General features: G+C 43.9%; 1 pseudogene; it reads right to left on the reverse strand.

The window, feature by feature from the left end:
* Positions 1–10,427: 10,427 nt before the first annotated feature.
* Positions 10,428–10,545, reverse strand: LOC124778323 (annotated as a pseudogene).

Raw genomic sequence — 10,545 nt, forward strand, 5'->3', positions numbered from 1 at the left:
TAAAGTTTCCCCTTCCTGGGACAATGAATTCACGGTGTTCTTATTTCAGTTTCCAGGAGTGTATGTATTATATCAGTTATCTGTATCGAACATCACCCTCTCGATATGCACATATCCCCACTACAATGCGATGTATGGTAAAGTGTTATGGGCAAGGAAACGGAACAGGTGAGGTGGCTCTGACAAATGAATCGCATTTGTAGGTGTTGGATTAAATTAATAATTGTGAGTGTAGGGAAGAGTACGTTCATGTACTGAAACGAAAGTGGAGTTTGTTGAAATAATGATTTATTGTCAAAGTACGTAAAAAGCACAGGACGTGAAATTATAAATCTGATTATCTCACAAATTGAAAACGAGCGCAATCGGAATCTGAAGCTAGTTCCTTATGCTTCGGATCCGAGGGGGAGAATAGAAGAAATTCTGCTAATAAATTGAAATTAATTGGTTTTAGAGAAAATGTAATAGCCAAGATCGCATTCAGTGCGATTTAATTCTGATTACCGGTCTCACCACTTAGGACGTTCATCTTCACCACTACGGTCGCAGGTTCGAATCCTGCCTCGGGCATGGATGTGTGTGATGTCCTTAGGTTAGTTAGGTTTAATTAGTTCTAAGTTCTAGGCGACTGATGACCTCAGAAGTTAAGTCGCATAGTGCTCAGAGCCATTTGAACCATTTTGAACGTTCATCTTCTGATCTTCAAAAAAATTTCCTGTTCAATTTTGACTGTATCACACACAGCATGTTGACACTCTAGTAGATATTATGTGGCACATTTCACACAGGTTTGTTATAAATAAAAATAAAACCCAGTATGTCACAAATAAGAAAATACAGTCAAAAAAGCAACTTATGGAACTAGGGATATCCACACACGATATTCCACTGATACTCGTTAGATGTTAAATTGCGCAACAGTACACATTTCTGCACTTCTTTACATTTACATGACGAGTTAAATACATCAAAGATCCACATTTTTTAAAATACAGTTTAATTGTTGCAATTTATGATTTTTTCTAGTAATAAATTTGAGATATGTCTAACTGAATAGCATATGCAGTGTCGCATTGCTCATGATGACTGGGTCGATTCTGAAAAGTGAAGGTGTTAAACATGCATGAAGACCAAACATCAAACCCATGGTCAGGGCATCAACTCATGATGTGTGATTGATTTAAGTCCCTAGTTAGGTGAAGCTTACACACGCGCCTATTTCCACAGTTGTGTTACAGACTCAAGTCGGGAACTTACATCTCATATGTGGCACTGAATGGTGAGCTGGCACTGCAGTAGGTGATGGACTGCAGGAGGTCATCATACATCTGCTGAAAACCGAACTCCACAATACAATCTAGAACATCCAATCAGCAAACTCCAATCTGGAATTACGCTAAAACTTGTGCTCTGCTAAACTAAAGATGTGCCAATCTGAAGGACTGTCTCAACCTCGACCAATGAGAATATTTCTGTAACACTTCTCTCCATAGTACAGATTTTTTGTTATGGCTTTAGCCAGTGGTATCGTTTTTACTGGGCAAGGCAAGTGCTGAGATACCACTGCTGTGGCGAGTTGCGAGGTCCGATGAATCGCAGAACACTGTATCGAGTACTGACTTGACGGCAGTGCTACACATTTCCCAAGTTATGAACCCATCTTATCATGCAGAGCAGGCCGAAGTCGCTCGCTGTTCACAGCCAGACGTCCGATCACCCTCAACCACCTTGCATGTGGTCGCCTGCAGTCATGTGATGTGCTACTGATGAATGATATAGTCTTGCAGATGTCGTTTCAACTGTAAAGCTGCCCATTCACAGGGCGACCAGTTGACCAACCACCCTCGTCAAGCTGGTCTTCCCCGACACATTTGCCTTTGTGGTGAAGCAGCCGTTGTGGCCGAGCGGTTCTAGGCGCTTCAGTATGGAACCGCGCTGCTGCTACGGTCGCAGGTTCGAATCATGCCTCGGGCATGGATGTGTGTGATGTCCTTAGGTTAGTTAGGTTTAAGTAGTTCTAAGTCTACGGGACTGATGACCTCAGATGTTAAGTCCCATAGTGCTCAGAGCCATTTGAAACATTTTTTGCTTTTGTGGTGTACGATTTTATAGCGGTCAGATCCAGGGTCCAGGTTCGTCGGCCCCACAGGTGCACCTACCTGCTAGCCCTGAACTCTACCTGCCACCCCACATTCTGTCCTTTGTCCTTCTGTTTTCGCATGGTGAAAACTGCTATGAGACTGGACGCAGGAGGGTTCGCCACGCAATCACAGAATGCCCACAGACACTCACACAGGTCAGTGACCCATTCAGCATGAGGGATTGGCCGACTGAACCTGTGAATGGACGGCTTAAAAGTATTAGCAAAGACGCCAGGGAGCCGTGGTACGCGGAACCTGAAAGCGAGCCATGTGCCCCCTGCTCAGTGAGAGTACAATAGTAGCCGCAAGGCCATGGTTAGAACTGGTCCGACGTCCTTGACTCCCTTGACTCCCTGGGCAGGTGGCCCAGGTTCGTCGAAACGTTAACCCCTTCAAACGGCGCTTATCGGTCAGCCACCTGAGCGGACTGGACTACACAGCGGCCACACAATATACCAGGTCCCGGGCATTTCAGGCCCTCTCATCCCACCTGCACCTTTTCCCGTCCCAATGGAACCGCTTCGGCCAAGGCTCGGCTGCTACAGTCAGTAGCTACAGAAAAAAAAAACATTGCAAAATAGGAAAGAGTGACCTCCACAATCAACATTCCTACTTCATAAACGAATCATATCCTCATTACGCATGCATTACTTCATCAGTAGAAAATCCATATGTACCATTATGAAATTACACAGCCCTGTGACATTAATGTGACCGCCACCAATGTTCGACGTCTACGTGCAATAACCACACAATGACAAGTGGCAGCACTGGCAGTGGAGGGTGTACATAGCATGCGGGGTACGCAGAACACAGTGCAGTCGTCATTGCAATGTGGAAACAGAGCGATTTATCTAACGCCCAAAAGGGCATGATCATTGGATTTTGGACCAATTGTGGAAGCATTTCAGAAATGGCAAAGTCTGTAAACTGTTCACGTGCTGCTATATTTAAAGTGTATTGTGGATGGTAAAATGGCGCTATCAAAAACCGTCGCTGAGGCAACTTGGTGCACCATGGGCCACAGATAACAGGGGCGAACAACAACTGTGGATATGTGAATGAGAGAATGGATGTGCAACTACTGAGAAACGGATCAGCCAAATGAACCATGGGGCTACCAACAGTGTCTCCTGAACGACCGTTCAGCGAACGTTGGTACTTCTGGGCCTCCACAGCAGATGCCTGTTTCATGAACCCATACTGATTGCTGTTCATCAGCGACGAAGGCTGGAATTTGCACGACAAAACCGCAACTGGACATCCACAGGGTGGCGACAGGTTGCCTTTCCAGATGAATTGCGTTCGATGCTCCATCAGACAGATGACCACTGGCGTGTACGGCGTGAAAATTCTGAAAGCAAAAATCCTACAACAGTAGTTGGGAGGGCCCAGGCCGCAGGAGGGAGAATTCTAATCTGGGGAATGTTTTCGTGACATTCTCTGGGTGATCTCCTCTTTCTGGAAGGCACAATGGATCAACACAAGTATGTATCTATCCTTGGGGACCATGTCCATCCCTATATGCAGTTTGTTTTCCCTTGGCACAATGGCATCTACCAGCAGGACACTGCAACATGTCACACAACTCACAGAGTATGCGCGTGGTTCAAAGAGTACCAGGATGAGTTTACTACTTTGCTGGCCACCGAAGTCCCCGAATTAAGACCCAATCGAGAACCTGTGAGACGACTTCCATCGGGCTGTTCGCACCGTGCATCCTGAACCGAGAAACCTAGCCCAGTTGGCCACAGCACAAGAGTTGCATGGTTCTATATCCGTTTTGGTACCTTCCAGAAGCTCACTGACTCTCTTCTTGCACATCTTGCAGTAGTCTATGCTGCAAATAGTACTGATTTAGGTTTTTGACAGGTGGTTAAAGTAATGCGACTGTGCAATGTAACTGAAATGCTTAATAAAAATGAAGTATATGAAGTAAAAATGAAGGCCGACTACTGCTGGATGCATTTCAATACCATACCACAACATCAGCTGGAACAACATCAAATGTTAAGTCTACTGCTACACTTACCACAACTCGGGCATGGATGTGTGCGATGTCCTTAGGTTAATTTGGTTTAAGTAGTTCTAAGTTCTCTGGGACTGATGACCCCAGAAGTTAAGTGCCATAGTGCTCAGAACCATTTGAACCAATTCGCTCACTTCCTTCACGGATCCCAAGATACTGATGGCTGATTAACACTGGATTAGAACAACAATTATAGTACATTTACATCTACATCTACTACATCTATACTCTGCAAACCACTGTGAGGTGCATGGCATAGTGTACATCCCATTGTACCAATTATTAGGGTTTATTCCCCTTCCATCCACGTATGGAGCGCGAGAAGAATGACTGTTTGATGCCTCTGTGTGCAGTAATTATTCTAATCTTATCCACACGATCTCTATGAGAGCGGTAACTGCCGCCACATACATAGCGAGTAAGGACCACACGAAGATAAGATACGACAAATTAGGGCTCATACGGAGGCATGTAGACAATCGTTTTCCCCTCGCTCTATTTGCAAATGGAATATGAAACGAAATGACTTGTAGTAATAAAGGGTAACCTACGCCACGCACCTTACGGTGGCTTGCGAAGTATCTGTGTAGATGTACATGTAGATTCATTTGTCCATATGTTCGTTTTAGGCTGTGCATAGCACAATTTACCTAAGATTAAAATAAAGAATGTTATGGAAAATACAACAGTGCTGTACACTGCTTATGCATTTATAATATTACTTGTGGGATATTAAACGCCCGTAAATTTTTTAAAAAGGAAGCCAAAAGCAATTTTTACATAACTTTGTTGCTTAAGGCAATTTTTCTTTTTATCAGTCTGTTGTCAGATCTGAAGGTGGCATTTAAGCTACCGAAACCGGTCACAAAAAAAAAAAATGAATAAATAAAAATTAAAAATTAAAAAAGGGTACTGTTAAATGTTACTGCGAAAAAACAGAGAAAATAAAAAAATGTTCAAATGTGTGTGAAATCTTACGGGACTTAACTGCCTAGGTCATCAGTCCCTAAGCTTACACACTACTTAACCTAAATCATCCTAAGGACAAACACACACACCCACGCCCGAGGGAGGATTCGAACCTCCGCCGGGACCGGCCCCACAGTCCATGACTGCAGCGCCCCAGACCGCTGGGCTAATCCCGCGCGGACAGAGAAAATATTTGAAAGTTTTAAAATGTTTTTATAATTTTACATCTGGCTATCTGCTTACGACCGCTTACTCCTTCTCTGAAAATGTCATATATATTCGTTTTCAACACTTAGGTTACTTGAGTTCGCACTGGGAAGTGTTCACCATTCTATGCTATCACCTCATCCCCAGATAGAATACTACAGTTTCCTCGAAAAGCTCAGAAATGATAGTTTTGGAAGAGAGTCAAAAGAGAGAATGAAAAAGACCGCAAATGACGGGAACGAAATATGTTTAATTCTATGAAATATATTTGATTATATGAAATATGTTTAATTATACTTAAGCCTAATATCATCAGAGCGGACCTGAGGGACGGAACACATGGTGATTAATTTTGTAGTATAGCTGTTTTTCAAGACAGACATTTGGGATTCGTAGGAATTGGTCGAGCTACGCTTCTGATGCGGAAATACTGCAAGAACCTCGTGTTCCATATGCAGACCTAGAGTTATATTGGCAGTTTCTTGAAACTATATCCTACAAGTGGAAAGCACCGTAAGTCGTTCTCTGACACATTCGAAACTCTGCTTGGGAAGAAAGGAGAAAACGAGGGGCGCTTATTTTGTCTCAGTCAAAAGTTATCGATAAAATGTCAGGCTGACTTCTGATGCTACTTCACCAGTTCGCGCGTGGCCTTAAATCAAGCAAGTCAGTAGCCTAGTTGTTTAGAGCACAGGTGTTCAAATCCCATCTGATTTTTCCCTTTTTTGTTGCGGAAGTATGTGCCATCAATTAGATCAATATTTTTTTTTTTTTACGAGATCAACAAAAACGATTGGTTCAAATGGTTCAAATGGCTCTGAGCACTATGGGACTCAACTTCTGAGGGCATCAGTCCCCTAGAACTTAGAACTACTTAAACCTAACTAACCTAAGGACATCACACACATCCATGCCCGAGGCAGGATTCGAACCTGCGACCGTAGCGGTCTCGCGGCTCCAGACTGTAGCGCCTATAACCGCACGGCCACTCCGGCCGGCAAATACAATTGGATTAGTGACAAAAGAAGTAAGCATTTCAAATCATATTAAAAATATATTTTATCGTCACAACCTTTATCTTCGCTGCGATATTTTACTTGTATACTACAAGAGGATCAGTGTATTTTCCAAGGCGATACATGTCATGCAAAAATTCAAAGCATAAAAATTCAGTCACCACGAGCATGCGGGAAGGCGTACATGCCACAGTCACATTTTTTTACTGTGAATATCGCTAGGAAAAGCAACCTGGTTAACTTGGCTAAATACCTCGTGATCTGACGATAATTTCATGGTAAACCAAGCATATCAAAGCATTTTCTCCAAATCTGCCGCCTGCAATTGATCACGTTTACAGGTTTTTTATTGTATCGTCACTACTTATGACTTCTGTTTCCTGTGCGATGAGATTATGGCACTTCTGTAATGGGGGAATGTAATTCTTCACCTGTCAGTAAAAGTTTCAAGTCTTATGGTAGACGAAACGGCACAGACTTCAGCGAAATTATTTTTATTCCGATTTCATCGATAAGCAGCCCATCATTTAAGGAGCGATAGCTCTGTCCACCCGACGAGTCAATAATGTACAGAAACAGCTACATTTTCAAAAAACTGACGATAGATATTTTTTCTCAGATTTCCAGATTTTTTGGCCGTTACGTACACATTATGATCCCGTTACACTGACTGGTTTACGTCTAGTTGAACTCTAGGACTAAATTTGCCACTGACTCCTCGGCACAAACAAAAACTGTTAGTTACAGTATTCTGGAAAGAGTTAATCCGTACAGGGCTGTCAGCTGTGTACGAGGACGCAAGCTCACAACTACAGAACAGCAAGTGACAAGCGGAGAATTGAGTCGAAATAAACATAAGATGATCGATTCGTGGGTATTCGATCGTTTTACAGAGGCTGGAAACAATGGACATTGAGTTCACTACATGGACGTTGTAGCAGTGGGAAATCGCTGCAGCAGCCTCACTGCCGTCATTAAGTTAAGCCTCAAACAACTGGTGCAACTGATTCAAGGGGAAACGCAGAATTCGACAGCGTCGTGTCACCAACAAATACATCAGCACCAATTAAAAGTTTACGTTTGACAAATTACTTGGAAACACCAACATTATTTTAACTTTAGATTTCCATTATAGTTCATGAATGCGGACCAAACAGGATGAATCAGAACTCTAGTAAGAGGATGTTATCGGTTTGAGGTGAGAGATTTACAAAAATAGCTATTGGCCAACTGAAACAGAGAAATCTTGTCAGCTTTTGGATGAAGTTTTGCGACCTTACGTAAGTAAATGAACAAGTAGAAGGAGGACTTCCGATCTGAGAGATCTGTATAAACATAATTACGTACTTAGATAAGAAAATTTATTTCCTATGGCTCAATGGTCTGGTGCATGTCTTTCTGTTGGGGCCCACTTCTGCGACTTGCATTTCGCTAAACTACCCCAGTTCTCCAACTGGGGAAAGGGACCCTACAGTTTTACGTGTAAACAGAACCACGCGTTGTTTCTGACGACTACTCACAACGTGGTGAGGGAAAGATTTGGTTAAAACAAAGACTGAATAATCCGTGGTCCCACCGAGATCCAATCCTGTAGCCTCTCGCTTTCCAGCCATGCACATTACCTCTAGACCACCACTTCCAACATACATGTAGATAATTCATCTATAGATTTTGATGAATGAGTTTGCAAGTATCAAACGATGTGACACACACCAACGGAAAAAAATCACAACACCAAAAATAATTAATGTAGAGAAATAATAATGAGCGTATGGCATTGGTGGCCGGGAGACCCCTCGCGGGACGGTTCGGCCACTGCTCCACAAGTTCTTTAACGCCACTACGGCGACTTGCGAGTGAATGAGGATGAAATGATGATGGAAGGCACACAATACCAATGAAATTTCGGGAATACATTTCTGTAGGCAACTCTGTCATTGCAAAACCACAGGTTAATGTAAGCGCGAGGTAAGACAATGCAAATGTGAAATGGTGGTACATTAATAACCGGTGTAATAGCAGAAAGTTAAATGCGAACTTGCAAATGTTCATGCACTGATGTTGTACAGCCGCCGGATGTTAGTTTGTGGGAAGGAGTCCATGCCTGTTGCACTTTCTCGGTGAATATAAGGACAGTTAATGCTGTTCGTGGATGACGTTGGTGTTGTCATTCGATGATGTCCCATATGTGCTCGATTGGAGACAGATCTGGAGATCGAGCTGCCCAAGGTAATACATCGACACCCTGTAGACCAAGCTGGGTTACAACATGCGGTATTTGGGCGAATGTTATCCTACTGGAAAACACCCCCTGAAATGCTGTTCATGAATGGCAGCTCAACAGGTCGAATCACCAGACTGACGTACATATTTCCAGTCAGGGTGCGTTGGATAAGCATGAGACTGCGCCTGTTCCCATACGAATTATTATACCTTACCACAGCTCCAAGTGTTAGTACAGTGTCTAGCAAACAGACAAGTTGGTTAGAGGCCCTAAACTGGCCTTCTCATAACCAATACACAGCCATCACTGGCACCCATGAAGAACCAGTTTTCATCAGTGAACACAACGGACCTCCACCCTGCTCTCCATGAGCTCTCGCTTGACACCACTGAGGTCACTAACAGCAAGGCTTAAATGGCTCTGTGCACCATGGGACTTAACTTCTGAGGTCATTAGTCCCCAAATAGCAAGGGTTTGGGGTCATTGGAATGCATGCTGCAGGGAGTCTGGCTCGGAGCTGTCCTTGAAGTAACTGAAATGTAACAGTTCGGAGTGTCACTGTGGTGCCCAAGCTGCATGATGCTACCTCTCGCGTGGCCGTCCAGATCCCGGTCTTCTTGCGACCGTACATTCTCGTGACCACCACTGTCAGCAATCCTGTACACTGGCAAAATTCCTGCCCAATCTTTCTGCAATATCGCAGAAGGAACATCCAGCTCCTCGTAGCCCTTCTACACGACCTCGTTCGAACTCAGTGGGGTGTTGATAACGGCTTCCTTGTTGCCTTAAAGGTACTCTTGACTAACATCTGCTCACCACGTCCAATCATGATTTGCATCCTCATAGTGGCACTTCTAGCTGTACTCTTATGCGACTGGTGTGATCTTGGAATAGACATCATCTTTAAGATGTAGAAACAGGGCTATCAACTTTCGTTTATGTCGCACAACTACTTCTTTGTGTTGCGTTTATTTTTCCGTCAATGTATATATCATTGGCTTAGAAACTTAAATTACTTACATCCCAAAATGGATCGTAGACCATAACATTCGACATAAATTTCAACTTATTACCACTACCAGTTCCTGGAAAAAATGATCTTAACAGTCGGACAGACAGACGGACGCTGAACAAAGTGATCCTACAAGGGTCCCGTTTTAACCGACTGAGACACGGGACCATAAAAATGGTGCTGTTAATGCACATTATTGACTCATTTGAGTATGCAAGGTATTCCTTATTGTAGGATGGTCTGTTTGTCGTGTTCATTAAAAGTGATTATGCCAAAATGTATGTCTTTCGAGCAGCCCTACGACGTATACTTGCAAAGCAAACGGGCATCACAAGTAGAAGCGATGAAGTTACATGCCTGGGTCCGGATGCAACTGCGGGCTTCAGCTTTAGAGAAACTGCTTTGATATGCTAGGTTCCCCGCGAAATTAGCGGCGGATCGCGAGGTATCTAAAATGTTAATGAAGTTGCTTTTCGTAATGATAATCATATTAAAGGAAGTGGCTTTGGCAAAAGTGCCTTCGCACATTGTTCGTAGTGCTTCAGAGTTTTTGTGCTTTGAACGTTTTTATAACAGATATCGCCCCGGGGAAGACACTGGTTCACTAAAAACTAAAATAAACTCCGCCCGAACTGGCCATGACGGCCCAACGGTATTGACCGGCCGCCGTGTCATCCTCAGCTCATAGGCAGTACTGGATGCGAAAATGGAGGGGCATGTGGTCAGCACACCGCTCTCCCGGCCGTATGTCAGTTTCCGAGACCGGAGCCGCTACTTTTCAATCAAGTAGCTCCACAGTTTGCCTCACAAGAGCTGAGTGCACCCCGCTTGCCAACAGCGCTCGGCAGACCGGATGGCCACCCATACAAGTGCTAGCCCAGCCCGACAGCGCTTAGCTTCGGTGATCTGACGGGAACCGGTGTTACCACTGCGGCAAGGTCATTGGC

The sequence above is a fragment of the Schistocerca piceifrons genome, chromosome 2 (assembly GCF_021461385.2).
Source record: "Schistocerca piceifrons isolate TAMUIC-IGC-003096 chromosome 2, iqSchPice1.1, whole genome shotgun sequence".
Classification (NCBI taxonomy): Eukaryota; Metazoa; Arthropoda; class Insecta; order Orthoptera; family Acrididae; genus Schistocerca; species Schistocerca piceifrons.